The 17498-nt window shown below is 37.2% G+C and overlaps 1 long non-coding RNA gene across 1 annotated transcript in view; it reads left to right on the top strand.

Annotated features, from left to right (window-relative positions):
• Nucleotides 1–603: 603 nt before the first annotated feature.
• LOC138171764 (uncharacterized) overlaps nt 604–17498 on the top strand; it is a 40053-nt gene continuing 23158 nt past the window's right edge. The window contains exon 1 of the long non-coding RNA XR_011170961.1: nt 604–1025. This is a non-coding gene — a long non-coding RNA (uncharacterized lncRNA). The remainder of the gene's footprint in view (nt 1026–17498) is intronic.

Here is a 17498-nt window from a genome sequence, read left to right as displayed (position 1 = left end):
TCAGAGGGTAATCACTTTTGCTTTAACCTGCTTGGATCTGGATTGCAGTCTTAGGTGGTGGGCCTGGGGTGTGGCCAGTGAGCCAGAGCTTGTGGTGGCTATAGACAGGGTGCCCTCCTAATAGCTCTGGCAGCTGTGAAAACCCTAGCAATTTGGGACAAAGCTCTCTCCATTCTGCAAGCAGAGTTCTACTGTGGCAAACAGCTCAGAAGTCAAGTAATTGGCTGGCAAAATGAGCAAGCAGAAAAAGCACAATCAGACCATAGAATCCTTTTGGGGGGCAAAAAGGACCAAGGCATACAGCAGGAGGAAGACAGTGAAGTCAGAACTCCTGCATCAGAAGCATCCAAGAAAAATGCGAATTTGTTACAGGCCACAGAGGAGCTCAAGAAGAATTTTGAAAATCAAGTAAGAGAAGCAGAGGAAAAATTGGGAAGAGAATGAGAATGATGCAAGAAAATCATGAAAAGTGAGTCAACAGCCTGCTGAAGGAGAGCCAAAAATGCACTGAAGAAAATACCACCTTAAAAAATGGACCAACTGTAGCAGCAAGCACCCCAGCGTTCCCAGGGTAGCTGCCAGCACAGGTTCTTGGATCTGCTTTGTTAAAGGAAAGCAACTCAAAATGGGTTGACAAGCTTACTTTAATCAGTCAGACATATATCGTTTACCTTGTTCAGGGGAAATGGTCAGCACCCCGAACTTCAAAGTATACAGGCAGAATTATCAAGACAGAAACAGATCAAGTAGACAGCTTTCCAAACTGTCCAACCATTACATCCATACCCAGTCAACATCTGGGTTTCCACATCTGGGTTTTTCAAAGCCAGGGGACTCTCAACAACGGCTTCCCAGAATTTAGATCAAATCACAGAACACTTCTCAAAGTGAGTCCCAAAAACAAAGCTACACATCAGGGCTTATATAGCCTTCTCCTGGCTCAGAGAATGTAACAACCTTATTGACTCACTGGCCAATCAAGAAGTATCTACTGAAAAACAAGCCTTCCCCACCCCAGGCTTCAGGTGCACTTTAGCCTAGGGGCAGGGAAGATCTTTAAATTTTACATTCTTATTACACCAACTCAAATGGCAAAAGAGGCCCAAAAAGCAATGAGGAGAAGAATACCTTAAAAAGCTGAATTTGCCAGATGGAAAAGGAATTTCAAAAGCTCACTGAAGAGAATAACTCCTTCAAAATTAGATTGGAACAATTGGAAGCTAATGACTTTATGAGAAATAAAGATACTATTAAACAGGTCCAAACAAATGAAAAAAAAAAAAAAGAAAGCACTATGAAATATCTCACGAGAAAAACCACTGACCTGGAAAGTAGATCCAGGAAAGATAATTTTAAACTTATTGGACTAACTGAAAGCCATGATCAAAAAAAAAGGACCTAGACACCATCTTTCAAGAAATTATCAAGGAAAATTGCCCTGATATTCTAGAACCAGAGGCCATAATAGAAATGGAAAGAATTCACTGATTGACTCTTGAAAAAGATCTCAAAAAGAAACCTCCTAGGAATATTATAGCAAAATTCTAGAGTCCTAAGCTCAAGGAGAAAATACTGCAAGCAGTCAGGAAGAAGCTATTTGTGTATTTTGGAAACATAATCAGGATAACACAAGACCTAGCACCTTCTAGATTAACAGATCAAAGGGCTTGAAATATGATATTCCAGAGGTCAAAGGAGCTAGGACTAAAACCAAGAATCACATACCCAGTAAAAATGAGTATAATGCTACAGGAAGAGATATAGTCTTTCAGTGAAATAGAGGATTTTCAAGCATTCTTGATGAAAAAAACAGAGCTGAACAGAAAATTTGACTTTCAAATACAAGAAGAAAGAGAAGCATGGAAGGTAAACAGGAAAAAGAAGTCAAAAGGAACTTATTAAAGTTGAACTATTTATATTGCTACATGGAAAAATAGTAATTGTAACTCATGATACTTTTCGCAGTGAGGATAGGTGAAGGGAATATATATATATATATATATATATATGTAAGTATAGGAGGGTATATGTGTATATAAATAACTAAAAAATATATATATATATACACATGTGAGTGTGGGCATATGTATGTTCATGTGTACATAGAGCAAACAGGATGAATTGAATATGAAGGGATGATTTCTAAAAATAAAATTAAGAGGTGAGAGAGGAATTTATTGGGAGAAGGAGAAAGGGAAAGATAGATCAGCGTAAATTATCTCATATAAAAGAGGCAAGAGAAAACTGTTACAATGGAGGGAAAGAGTAGGAAGGTGAAAAGGAATGGGAAAACCTGATTCTCATTGAGTTTGGCTTAAGGAGGCAATAACATATACATTCAATTGAGTATCTTACCCTACAGGAAATAGGGGGTAGGGGATAAAAGGGGAGATGATAGAAGGGAAGGCAGATTGGGGAAAGGGTAGTTAGAAGCAAGCATTTTTGAGAAGGGCTAGGGTCAAAGGAAAAGGGGAATAAATGGGGGGAGAGGGATATGATGTAGGGAAATATAGTTAGTCTTTCATTATATAACTACTATGGAAATGATTTGGGTAACTACATATGTACAACCTATATTGAATTGCTTATCTTCCCAGTGGGGGTGGGTGAGGAGGGAAGAAGGGAAAAAATCTAGAACCCAAAGTTTTAAAAATAAATGTTTAAAAAAAATTTTTTTTGTACATGCAACTGGGAAATAAGATATACAGGCACTGGGGTATAGAATCCATCTTGCCCCACTAGGAAGTTAAGGGAGGTATGGGGGGGATATAAGAGAGATCAGATTGGGGGAAAGGGTATTCAGTAGACTTGCTATTTTGGGGTGAGAGTAGGGGAAATACAAAAAATTGTAACTCAAAATCTTGTAAAAATGAATGTTGAAAACTAAAAATTAATTTAAAAAAATAAGCAACAACTTCATTTAATACTCCTCCCCAAAAATATTTTTGAAACTACTGTTGAAAATGTGTTTAGAGACATTTTCTTAGTAAAATAAGAGCATGCCTATGTAGTAAAATCCTGTTTTTGATCAAGTTCTATTACTCAGCTTCTTCATTCACCTCTTCTTTTCATTAACAGAGGTGCTTGAGGCTGCCATGAACACAAAGGGAAACTACATAAATCATATTGTATCATAAATCGATAGGTAGCCCCCCAAAATTATCAGAGTTTAGAGAAAAGGAGCTGGGGCAAAAGTCCTTCATGTGTTGCAAAATTGTGAGCATTCATTCACCATTTATTGCCCATAAACACCAATTACCAACCAGAGAATAAACCCAGGAGGAGATACTAATTTGTATAGTTGATTTGTATATCTCAGACCACTCATTATGGTATACAAAGGAGGATTTGGCTCTTAGCACCACTGATGTTTGATAGGCATTATATTTTCTGCTAGCATGGGACTCAGGGGGTTCTCCCTAACTCACAGTGGTTCAGAAGAACATTTAGCTATCATCCCCTTTGTGTGAGTTCTACGTATTCCTGAAGTCCTGACTGGATAGGGCAACCCACGGACTGTTTATCTAGTCCTTAAATTTACTTATAGAGGCAGGTACATTGATAGAATCAGTATGTATTCATCTGTATGGCAATAAAGTTATAATTGTTTTATACTTGTAGAGATTTTTATGACAGAGGGACTGATTGAAAGTAGGTAGTTCTTCTAGGAAGCTGATGTCTGATATTGTCCTGAAATTCCCCTTCCTAGAAGCTATAGAGAATCATTAAAGATTTTTGACAGGGGGAATGCTGTAATCAAACTGGTATAATACAATTATTATTTTGTTGGCTACATGAAATATAGTTTGAAGAAGAAACAAAGGGGAGTTATGGAACCTAGTAAGGAGTTTGTTCATATATCTTAGGCCCAAATTAATTGAATGACTGAACAAGAATACTGGCCACATGAGGGAAGAAAAGTGAACAGATGTGAGATGCGTTGTAAGGAGAATCAAAAAGAACAGAAAACAGATTAGATATGGGGGTAAGGAAAAGAGAAGGAATGTTTTCTAGAGCAGAATTGCCAAACAGGTCTAGCAACACTCTCAAGTGCAAATGAGATTAAAATGCAATTGGAAAATATTTAACAAAAAAATAAAATACAATAAAACATAGATAATGGTAATAAGTTTTTTTAAGTCAATTTGCTAGGACAAGGATCTTTCTGTATGGTTTAGTGGACTGTCTCTATTTCAATTTGACAATACTGCTTTAGTGAATTAGTAGTTTAGTTCTACATTGATGAGATGGTAAGATAATTCAAAACAAAGACCAACATTGCCAACTGGAGCACAGAAATAGGTATATTTCAATGATAGTTGATAAAGACATTAATAAAACCACAGGGCTTTTTGATGGCCCTTTGACAGAATCCAACAGTCAAAGGATTGCACATGAGGACTTAAAGGACCACATGTGACCTCAAGGCCATAGGTTCTCCATACCTGGCTTAGATTCTTCATTTCATATAGTAGGTATATAGTAAATATCTATTGAATAAATTGTCTCTGTTTCACATTAGAGCCTGTGAAAATCTTATAATTTGGGTTTTTAAGTTTATTACACACAACACTTCCTTTTTTTTAAGCCCATATCATCTAATTATAAGAGTATAAAATTTTTATAAATTGGACCATTTGTGTCCCTACATTTCAGAGCCAAAAAATTGCTCTGGGAATATGATTGTATTAATTAACATTTCAAATTTGGTGGATTCATTTAGGAAACAATAAGCACCATTTGCTCAGCTTTTCATACAAGTTATCATTACAATAAAACACATTTATGTTAAGCATTATATATAAATATATGTATATAAATATATACCTATGTGTATATTAATACATACATATGTGTGTGTGTATGTGTGTGTGTGTGTGTTTATATTGGAGTGATTCTATTTTTAAGAATCATTGTAAGTAATTAGATTGTCCGACTTACCAGGAAGAATTAGCACAGTGTGGTTTCACTAAGTTCAGTGACTGTGAATTGACCCATGAACTTGGTGTACAGGTAAAAGAACAATGCACAGGGAAGGTTACAGTGGAAAGGTTGGTGTTAAGATTGACAGCTAGAGAAATTACAATGAAAGTCTTGTAACAGAAACTGTGTTGGTCAATGGTGAGCAAATTGTTTACAGAATAGGATTCTTATCTCCAGAGAAATTTAAATAGGAACAAATATATTTATCTGCAATGTGCCTCCAGGAAATCGAAAATGCAGGAGCCTGTGGGGTTTTTACAGCTCACATCAAAAGACAAAGTGCTCAAGAAATTGCAAAGCAGTATTTAGTCCCATAAGGAAAATAAATTTTGAATGACCTTTATATTATCATGATTTTCACATAATATTTGTAACCCTTTCTGAGAAAATCATTTACCAGTTCATCAAATTACCCAAACAATTATAGAAACAGGTCACTGGTTTTCTTAATCTTTTAATTGACTCCCTTGGAAACTGTGTTCTTCAAGGAGAAACATTATAAAGAAAAATAATGCATCAGCACACAAAGATTGAATTCTTTAAAAACTCCCTGTTTTTTTTTTCTTGGTGCTTTCTCATTCTGACATCTAAAATTGCTTTTTCTCAAATCTGCCAACAAGTACAGATACAACATAGTTAAATGAGTTTCAAGGCATTTGAAAAGATGATAAAGTTTGGTTAGCAATAAGTTCTAACTTTAGGGAAGAAAACAATTTAAAGTCCTTCATTCTATGGTGCCACTTGGCATTCTCCCTTCACCCTTCATATGTTGATCTATAAAGGTCACATTAAACTAGTGGATTTGGGGGGCTTTCAAAAAAGCCCTAGTTTTTGAACATATGGCTTCAGGGAGCAAAAGGGGAATATAGAGAGAGGTTTGACTGTTTATGATGTTTTATATAGGTTTGATGTGAACTGAAATAAGTTCTTACATGCAAGGTACTTTAGAGAACATCTAGTTCACCCTTCTAATTTTACAACTGAGGAAACTGAGGCTAAGATTTTTTTTCTAGGCCACAGAGCTAATAAATACAAAATCAGACCTTATTTTTAGTGTACTTTTCACTACAGAATTGCCTCTAAGAAAAAAAAAAAGAAAAAAGATTTACTATAGCACTGAATTTAAGTGTGTTTTGAGCATAAATTTTCAGAGGGAGAGGGTAGGGGAGAAAAAGAAAAAAGCCTTATCTTTCTACAAACCCAAGTCTTCTAATCTTAGTAATTCAGAGACAAATTCTATCACCAAGAGACATGCCTATATAATTTGTGGGTAACAATAGGATTTAAGAATTGGCAATCTTTAATATCTGAATGTACCCTCCTACATTAGCTAGAAGAAATCCAGATAGGATGTTGTGTGCAGGGTGTTTGCTATTCAAGCTATTTTTGTTTTACCTTTATTGTCTTCCTCACTTTGTTATACCAACTTGAAAGAACTGAAAACTGAGGAGCCAGTACTTTGATTCAAATCTGAATTAAACCAGTGAGAGTAGGACTGAAATTTCACCCATTTTATTCAAGTTGACATCAAAGTACTTTTATATTGAAGAGAAAACTGAAGATATTTTTAAAAAATAAAAAAAAAATCAGTGATTAGAAATATATACACATTTGCTATCTTTGTGATTTATATTTTCATCCCGATATCACAAATTTTGTAAAAGTTGAAAACCTGAACATGATTAGAAGATCTTTAAACATAGTCAGTCTAATTGCCATTGTGAGTTAGTTGGAACACTGATAGCTATAAACCCTCCTTCTAAAAGTTCATAATTTCAGTGGGAAGTTAGGCATGCTGACGAACACTGGGTGGGCCTGTGAAATAGTTCAACCATACCAGATATCAATTTGAAATTATACAAGAAAAGTGACCCTTTAACTCAGTGCTATATACATAAATGTCATGAAAGTCAAAGACAGAATCAAAGGTCCAAAATATTTTTACCATTACTTTTATTATAGAAAATAAATAGGGGTGGCTATGTGGCAGAGTGAATAGAGCGCCAGCCCTGGAGTCACGAGGACATGAGTTCAAATTCAGCCTCAGACACTTAACAATTACTAGTCGTGTGATCTTGAACAAGTCACAACCCCAATTGTCCTGCCTTCCCCCCTCCAAAAGTAAAAAAAAATAAGAAAATAAATGAAAACAAAATAGGTATTCACCAATTTTGAACAGTTGGAAAATATTAAATAGATAGATAGATAGATAGATAGATAGATAGATAGATTGATAGAGATGTATAGATATGAAAAATACTGTGTCCTAAAAAATAATTACTATTAAGAATACAGTGAAATATGGTAAGACAAACTAAAAAAGAATGAAAATAAGAACTATGAAAATAATATATATAGTAACTTCAATAATTTAAATGAAAAAATCACTAGAAAGTAGTCAAACACTGTTTAATTGAACAATAGCCTAGTGTCCACAATTGATAATAAAAAAAAAAAATCCCACTTCCTGACAGAGAGGTAAGGGGCCATTAAAATAGAACATTTTATTTATTTGCAGTCAACACTGTATCACAGTCATCATTTACAATATTTATTTACAGTCATCACTGTATTGAATATTTTTTTCCAATTAGTTTTGTCAAAAAAGAGGGTTTGATGTGGAGGAATATGAAATAATTGTGATATCAAGAAAGGCTATTTAAATGTGTGTGTGTATGTATCTGATAAAACGTTTTTGCAGAAAGAAAAAATCCCATTACATAACTCCATTCCAAGTCACTAATACTTTAGTCATATCTCCTTTGACACTCATCAAAGGATTGTAGATTTTGAAGCATCTGCCATCAGCCACTGTTAAATTTTTTTCCTCTATACTAATAGTGAGAGCCATAAAATAAAACTGATAGGTAGATTTTACTAGTATATAATGGGCCAATATTATGTTATGTGCAAATATTTACTATAAACTTTTAAACAGTAGAACCTTAATAAGCCTCAAAATCAAAGGGTCTTATATGTGTGCTTTGCATCATGACCATTTGTTACTATTGACTCAGGCTTTCTGCTTAATAATGAAATGGACTTTTAGTAATCTGGTATGGAAAGGTATCTATTATAGAAAAAGAAAAATTAAAGAAATTTTAAGTTGAGATATTTAAAAATATACTCTTTTGCCTTTAATTTAGAAGGTTAAATCACTCAGCATCTTAGCGGGTTTTCTGGTGATGACAACTACATTTGAATATATTATAAGAAATGAAATAAGGCATTAAATGACTTTAAATTCCAAATCCTGACCTCAAGAAATCTGCCTTGAGACTCATGTAAATTTTTTTACAATCAATAAAAGATGTTTTTGCTGAAGCATGTTTCTTTTGCTTTAGATTGTTGACCCCATGAGATGTTGCTATAGCTAGGAGCATTTGCCTGCACCCACACCACTACAAGTTTACTTTTCACTAGTTTTCATCAGGTTAAGTCAAAATCAGTGATGAATGCCTTATTTATGTCTTTATATCTGATGGAGAGAGTATCTATACCAGGAGTGACCAATGGCAATGATATCACAAATTCAGAAAAATATAAAACAAAATAGCTTATATTTCTATAGGTCTTTAAAGTATGTTTTTCTTAACCCCCTTTAAAGTATATGATCAATTTTGTATTCATTTGAATCAAGACTGAGGAGAATAAATGGATTTCTCACAATCCCATAGCTAGTACATCTAGGACCCCAAATCAGAACCCAGATCTTCTGATTTCCTAAATCCTGCTTTTTTAAAGATAAGATGTAATATAAAAACAGTATTAAGAATAGCATGCAATATTACACTATCTTCAAGGAAAAGTGATTGCTGTGGGACTTACGTGTAAAAGGTTCCATTTTAAGTGGGAATTTTGAAACATTAGGTCCTTTTTAATCAATGACCATCTTATTTTATCTCTGTTAGTATTGAATGAAATGAGACCATTTCACCACATCCTCAAATAATACTATATAGTCTGACATTGCAATTACTGAACTCTTCATGATGAGAGAAGTGTGGATGAGTAAGGCGGTGATACATCTTCACCCACTGTAATGGGAATGCAAATTTGGAACATCTTCCCTGCCCCTAGGCTAAAGTGCACCTGAAGCCTTGGGTGGGAGGCTTGTTTTTCAGTGAATACTTCTTGATTGGCCAGTGAGTCAATAAGGTTGTTACATTTTCTGAGCCAGGAGAAGGCTATATAAGCCCTGATATGTAGCTTTGTTTTGGGACTCACTTTGAAAAGTGTTTTGTGATTTGATCTGAATTCTGGGAAGATGTTGTCCAGACCCCCCCCCCCCCCCCCCCCGGCTTTGAAAAACCCAGATGTGGAAACCCAGATGTTGACTGGGTAAGGATGTAATGGTTGGACAGTTTGGAAAGCTGTCTACTTGATCTGTTAATGTCTTGATAATTCTGTCTGTATATTTTGAAGTTTGGGGTGCTGACCTTTTTCCCCTGAACAAGGTAAACGATATATGTCTGACTGATTAAAGTAAGCTTGTTAACCCATTTTGAGTTGCTTTCCTTTAACAAAGCAGATCCAAGAACCTGTATGGGCAGCAAACCCTGAGGACGTGCTTGGGGTGCTTGCTGCTACACCCACTGAGTGAGACTATTTGTAACTTTATGGAAACTCAGCTTCAGAACTTGGAAAGTTTCTATACCAACTAAAGTAGCTCTTATGAGGATTTGGGGAGAAACCAAATAAGCTTCACTTCTCTTTGATCAATAAGTATTGACACCTGCTAGTCTTAATGCATATGCCTCGTGACATAAATGTTTATATGAATAGTTAGACTTCAAAGGACTTTTATGTATAAAAAAAATCCCATACATAAAGTAGGTGTTCTTATTATTCCCAACTAACAAATAAAGAAAACAAGTCTAACAAGGATTGAGTACTTTTCCCAGGGTCACACAGCTAGTGAGTATCTGAGACAAGATTCAAACTCAGGTCTTTTTGACTTCCAACACTCTAACTACAGGACTGCCTACTTAGCCTCCCCATCTTATGCTTTGCAGCTCATAAAATTTTTTCACATAAATATTCTCTTGTGATATCCAGAGTGACATTGAAGGAAGGAAGCATTACCTCTATCTTACAAATAACGAAACTGGAGTTAGTTTGAGGTTAAGGTATTTGCCCATGAAGAAATCCAACTCAGCTTGTCTTGGTTCCCAGTCTAGGTATCTTTCTGTAGTAGTCTGGAATTCCATACCCTATGGCAATCCAAATCCCTTGCTTTCTGGAGATCACAGCTGAATTGTTGCTGTTATTGTTATTGTTTTTCCCCTCATGTTTCACTTAAACTTCCATGCATTTAAATTGTCAAGACTGTTTAATAAAAGGAAATGTGATAACACAATTAAGTGGTGATTTCATTGCCAGGATGTTGAACAGATTGAATGACATTTGGGAAAGCAATGATAATCACCAGGGCATGCTACCTGCTGTAGCATGTTTCTGAAGTGACCAAGGAGAAACTCTGAAATTTGGTGTTTCCATAGACTCTGTGAGCAAGCAGAATTACCAGTTCTGAGACCTGATGGCAAAAGTTGGTAAAAGGAATGACAAGAGATTTCTGCAGGGGCATTTCAGATAAGCTGACATGGGAACTACTTTTTTTAGATCAGTAGCAAGGTCACCCATGCCTCAACTATAGATGAGGAAGGAAGATACTCACAGTTAGATCAGTGAAAACACATGGGAAAAATGAACTAGGGCTAAGCAAAAACTTTGTACCAGTAAAAACTTCCTTTGTTAATTGTTACAAACTTATGTGAACTTGGGAAAGTTTGAGTTCAAAAATTGGAATAAGTATATCCAAAAATGGTTCACTCTACTTTCAGTCTATGCCAATGAGATTGGGGGCACTGAGACATCAGCTGAGTAAGACCAACATTTACTCTTACAGTTTCAAAGGAAAAGAGGCAACTTTTGAGTGTCCTAAATTTAATGAAACTTGATTTCTTGGGGCAGCTAGATGGTGCAATGAGTAGAGCACTGGCTCTGGAATCAGGAGGACCTGGGTTCAGATCCAGCCTCAGACACTTGACACACAAACACAAAAACTAGCCATGGACCTTGGGCAACTCACTTAACCCCAATTGCCCTCCCCTCCATAACGAAAAAAAAAAAAAAAAACTTGATTTCTTTTTTTGAAAAAAAGTATTAGGAATAAACCCAATCACTGTAAGGCCTAGGGTACACAGAAGGAAAATAGTGAGGATAGAGGAAAAACAAATATATGTGTCCAAAATTCATAACAATAGGTATCTGATGCCCAAAGGGCTATAAATACTTTCATACCCTTTGATCCAGCAATACCACTCCTAGGGTTATATCCCAAAGAGATCATAGAAATGGGAGAAAGACCCATTTGTACAAAAATGTTTATAGCAGCTCTTCTTGTGGTAGCAAAGAATTGGAAATTAAGGGGGTGCCCATCAATTGGGGAATGGCTGAACAAGTTGTGGTATATGCATTTTATGGAATACTATTGTGCTATAAGAAACAAGGAGCAGAAGGTCTTCATATTTACCTGGAGAGGTTTATACAAACTGATGCTGAGTGAGAAGAGTAGAACCAGGAGAAATCTGTACACAATTACAGACACAACGTATGTGTGATGACCAACTTTGATAGACTGGACTCTTCTCAGCAATGCAGTGATATAAGTCAATCCCAAAAGACTCATGATGGAGAGAAATATGTGCATCCAGAGAAAGAACTAGAAAGAACTGAGTTTATATCCAGGTGGAAGCAAAATACCTGATCTTTTTCCTTCTCTTATTTGGTTTTATGTCCTCTTTACCATTTTTCATTCCAGCTGGTACAATCCGTCCTTATAACCTGACCAATGTATAATGTGAAAATATTTACAGATCCTTTACTTGACTATATGCCGCCATGGGGAGGAGGGGAGAGAGGGGGACAAAATGTGAAACTCAAGGAATTGTGGAATTGAATCCTGTAAACTAAAAGGAAACAAACAAATTAATTTCAATAAACAAATAAAATAAAGTTTAAAAAAAACAATAGGTATCTGAATTATAAAAACAAATAAAATATAAAATATACAAAATAAAAAACATAAAGCAGAAAATCATATTTTTATCATTTTTGAAGCAGCATGATATAGTGGAAAGGGCACTTTATATGGAGTCAGAGAACCTGAGTTTAAATCTTGATTCTGTTCCTTCCTACCTGTGTGGTTTTAAGAAAGTAACTTCATCTTTCTAGGCTTAGTCCACATGAATATAAAATGAAAGAGTTGACTGATGTCTGCTAATGTCTCTTCTATCTCTAAGTCAGCTCTCAAAATGATCCTCCTAAGGTGCAGGTTTGACTGTGCCCTGCCTCCTACTCAATAACCTGCAGTGGTTCCTCTTATCACAGGACCAAATATAATATCCTCTGGCTTTTAAAGCCTTCCATAATCTGATCCCTTTCATGTAATCTACAACCTAGTACTGATGGGGTACCTGGGGTCTAGGTCAATTGGTGAAACCAACTTGTGAAACCAGTCTGTGAAATTGTAACTGCAATTTGTATTGTAAAATTGTTTTCTGTAAAATTCCTTTCCCAACCTCCAACTCTGCCCCTTCCCCCTATCAGCACTGGGCCTAGGCAACACCTTGGGACTCCTTTGTTCTTACTTAATCCCTCATGTCTCCTCCCTGGCCCAAATCTTATCTAAACTATCTATTCACATGCTCCTCTTGGTCAGCTCTGACCTTTGTCTATGCATTGAGGCCCTTTCAGTCAGGCCAGCCCTGACAATGGCAGCCCTACCCTTTAAAACTAAAAGCATGTACCCCTCTCACTCACAGGTCCCCTAAAGGACTCTTGCCCGCTTCTCATGGAAGCAATAAACTTTTACAACTCTCACTCCAATTAAGCCTGAGACCTTGAATTCTTTCCAGACGATATTGCAGATTTTCTGGTCTTGGATAAGATCAGAATATCTGCTGAACCTTTTGGGATCCCCTCCCCCATCAGTGCCACTGACTGCTGCTTCTTTGCTGTTCCCTTGCTCAGAATACCCTCTTCTCCCCAAACTGTACATTTTCACTGTCTGTTCCCCCATACTTGGAATGTTCTACATTGTTTCTACCTCCTGAATTCCTTCAAATTCTAGCTAAAATCTCATCTTCTTTAAGAGAACTTTTACAGCCTCCCCTTGTCATCCCCCCACCCTTTATGGTAGGGCCATTCCTCTGAGATTACCTCCAGGCTGTCCTTTAGATTTTTTTGTTTGGACACAGTTGTTTGCATATTGTCTGTGCCCCTTAAGGAATGAGTTTTTGCAGGAACTATTTTTGCCTTTATTTTTATTTTTATCATTTAACACAGTGACTGCCATATAGAAGGCACTTTAAAATATTTATTGATTTAAATAGATCTATGATTTGATTGTAATGCCCCATCTGACGTCATGTCCCTAATGTTAAAGTCCCCAGAGAGTTGCTGTTTTTTTTTTTTTTTTAACCTTTAGGGTTCTATAACCCAAGAGGGTCTGAATGAGCTGTCTTTCATAGATGTATGCCAACCATTTCCTCTTAAGTATAAACAATTTGCTTGATTAGTTGTTTGTAAGATATAGCAAGAGGAATTGCTATAAAATATTTTTCCCCTAACCTGAGTCTCACTCTTCTCTTTCACACATGGGATCATAGGGGAGAGGAGGGTCACATTTTTATTATACTTTTTAAAGTACAAAGTTATTTATTCAGGTCACATATAGAAAACACATTGGGAAGAGGGAACTTCGCTACCCTTCACACTGCAAGTCCTTTACTCTCTTTATGAAGACATCACTACATTCCCATTGGTGGTTTGTTTCTCTGTTAAGCAGGCAGCCTGATGTGGCTCTAGGGGTTCTGGACCACTGTTGAGTTCAAGGGTGGTCCCTCCTTTAGTGTATCTACTCTGTTCTCTGGGGAAGTTCAACGGATAGAGTGTTGGACCTGGAGTCAGGAAGGCCTGACTTCAAATCTAACTTTGCACACTACTAGCTATGTGACCCGAGGCAAGTCACTTAATCTCTCTTCTTTGCCAAAAAAGCCCATAGACAGTATGGTACATGGGGTAACAAAGAGTCAGACACAACTAAACAACAAAAACCAGCATCCTCTTCTTGCTCAGCAATATCCGTGTCATTAAGTCTTGGCATTAAAGACAATAAAATGATTTTTCATGATTATACCAAGCTTAAGTTATGCTCATAATTACATGGACTGAAACTAGACAGGTTATGTTTATACATGCTTCAAAGTCTGTTTCTCAGTATACACATGCTACATTGTGATCAAAGAGTTTTTTGGTTGTTTGCTTTTTATCACATATTTACAATAAAGCTGGAAGCAAGCAATTTCAAAGGTCATCTAATCCAATCTTTTAATTTTACAGGAAACTGAGGCCCAGACAGTCAAGTGATCTCCCCTAGGCCATATATGTAATAAATAACCTAATTAGGCTTCAAAACCAGGTCTTCTATCTCAAAATCCAGTGCTCTTTCCAAAGTGGCATTTTATCTAGTAAGAAAACAGCAACAGTAACAACATAAGCAATAATAATAATAGTGAGAAGGGGCCACCCAAACCAGGAAATGCAAGAAGAAATGTTGATTCCGGTAGGGCCACCCATACCAGGGAATAAACTTGTTAGACTTGTTCTTTTTGCAAGAAGGAATGTCAGCACATTCCTTCCTCACCCTGACTTCCTGGTGACCTTTAAGATTCCGGTACTGAATCTCGACCATCCCCCCCTGGCCCCTATAGAATTGTATAGAATATACTTGTCTGTCACCCAATCCCTGACCTTTGTGTTTCCCACTCTCCCCAAGAACTGTATAAAAGAACGCCCAAGAAGACACTCAGGGTCCTCCATCTTAAGTGTATGGTTGGACCCGGGTTCGAACTCGTGAATAAATGTTTGTCTTCTTTGTCAGTCTTGTAGTCTCTGTTTTTCCCCTGGTACTACGTTTCATACCATGTTTCAAATAGAAACCCCCCCCCCCCACTAATTTTAGCCTCCTTGCTCCTTTGGGCATTGATTCTAAGCTGGTTGCCAAAACTAGATGCTGGGCCATGAGGTAACCCAGCAGGTGGAACACCTAGGGTTTCACTCTTCTGATCTTTCCAAACTCACATGGTTGAGATCTCCAATCCCTTAAAAGGAGATGGGGGAAATAAAAAACAGAGGTATAGGCCTTTGACCCAGTTTAACGGGCCCCCTACTGACATTAACAGAGGAAAGGCCCACGTCCAGATTCTCCCTTTACAACATCATCTCTCACTGAATATAACTAGGGAACGAGTTAAACCAAGAGAAACCCTGAAAGAGAAAAAAATAAGACACTAGTCAGCTTCTTTTTGAATGCCCCCACAGCCAAAGGGCCTCCTCCTCTTTACTATGTAGTTTACCAGCTAGAACCAGTTAGAAAATGTCTATGTATGCTATGCTATCTCCAGGGTGCTCCATTTCATGCCATCCATACTCTTCCTCTCTAGAGTCTCTTTAAGAGGACACTGTGAGAGATATTCTATATATCTTCCAGTATATATTACATATATATAATATAATATTAAGAATTATAAATAAGTCATTGTTATGGGAATGGGAATCTGAAGATCTTCCCTGCCCCTAGGCCCTTTGATAGGTTTAAGTGACTCTGAGAACTTCCAGTGATTTGAAAATATACTCTGCCCCGTAATAGGCTGAATGTGGTCACATGGAGCCTGTGGCAGAAGGCTTGGTTTTCAGGAATGTCCACACCTTGTTACTTTGTGATTGGCCAGTGGGTCAAGGGGATTGTGTCATTCTCTGACCCAGGAGAAGGTTTTATATATATATATATATATATATATATATATATATATATATACACACACACACACACACACACACACACATATATATATATATATACATATATATGTATATGTATATATACACCCCAATGTGAGGTTTTGCTTTGGGGCTCACTTTGAGAAGAGTTGTGTGATTTGACCAGAAAAGACTCTGGGCAGCCGTTGAGCCCCCTGGCTTTGAAAACCCAGATGTTGGTGCTTCCCTCTCTGGTAACTGACTAGGCATGGATGTAATGGTCAGGCAGCTGGAAGCCTGTCTGCTGATCTGTTTGTATTCTCTGAAGTTCAGGGTGCTGACTTTTTCCCCTGAACTAGGTAAATGATATATGTTTGATTAGAAAAGCAGATCTAGGAAATTGTGCTAGCAGCCATCCTGGGTATGCTAGGGTGCTTGCTGCTACAAATGGCATCATAAACAGAATCTGCAGTCTAAAAGGAAAGCATGGGGGCTGGGATAATTGTTTGTGTCCCAGTTGTGGTAGCTGTGACTCTGGGGAGCCATGGAACAGGAACACAGAATGGCCTGCATGCTGACTTGGCTAAGCTAAGAGCAGGAATGGTAAGCTGCCTGCATCAGGACTGTGGCAGAAGTCAGGAGCCACTGCATTCTGTGGGAGGGGGAGGAACCTAGGAGTTAGGAATTCAGCCACAGGGCAAGATTAGGACTGTGTGACTAGGCAGGAGCACTGAATGTGTTTTCTTACTGCATCCCACAGCTTGGGACCCAGGGGGAGGATGGACTTGTGTCTATGGTGGGTAGAGTTGTGTCATGGGCCCCCAAGGACCCCATCCTGTTGGTTTTGTTGCCCAGACCCCCCTCAGGATTTGGAAGCAGAGGCTGGAGCAGTATGAGGGGAAGGACACCCCCCTCCCCCCAAGAGAACTTTATTTGGACATTTTTGTTTTGGATTGAGAGGATTATACTGCTATGTACTTTGTGTTTGTTTAAGGCCTTGGGGTCACTTTGGCAATGACTTGTTATGTTATATATATATATATATATATATATATATATATATATATATATATTGCAAATGTGATGTCTCTATTCTGTGAAGATTTTGTACTTAAGAGATGTTAATGCTAATTCAAATGTAAGTTGCCTATATAATGGACATGAAAGATCTTGGGGCCAAATATTATGGGAATGGGAATCTGGTGATCTTCCCTTCCCCTTGGCCTTTTGATGGCCTTAAGAGTCTCTGAGAACATTCCCTGATTTGAAAATATACTCTGCCCCCTAAGAGGCTGAATGTGGTCACATGGAGCCTGTGGCAGAAGGCTTGATTTTCAGGAATGCCCACACCTTGTTACTTTATGATTGGGCAGTGGGTCAAGGGGTTTTTGACATTCTCTGACCCAAAAACACACTGAAGAAAATAACACCTTAAAAAGTAGAGTAACACAAATGGCAAAAGACCCTGAAAAAGACAAGGAGAAGAATGCCTTAAAAAGCCTAATTGCCTAGATGAAAAATCTATTTAAAAAACTCACTGAAGAGAATAATTCCTTCAAAATTAGATTGGAGCAAATGGAAGCTAATGACTTTATGAGAAATCAAGATACTATAAAACATATACAAACAAATGAACAAATAGAAAGCAAAGTGAAATATCTCATTGGAAAAACCACTGACCTGGAAAATAG

Source organism: Petaurus breviceps, unplaced genomic scaffold (genome assembly GCF_028583685.1).
Source record: "Petaurus breviceps papuanus isolate PSGF00001 unplaced genomic scaffold, PetGlider_PUasm1.0 47, whole genome shotgun sequence".
In the NCBI taxonomy this organism is placed as follows: domain Eukaryota; kingdom Metazoa; phylum Chordata; class Mammalia; order Diprotodontia; family Petauridae; genus Petaurus; species Petaurus breviceps.
Note: the sequence above shows the minus strand (reverse complement) of the source record. Positions and strands in the feature narration are given on the sequence as shown.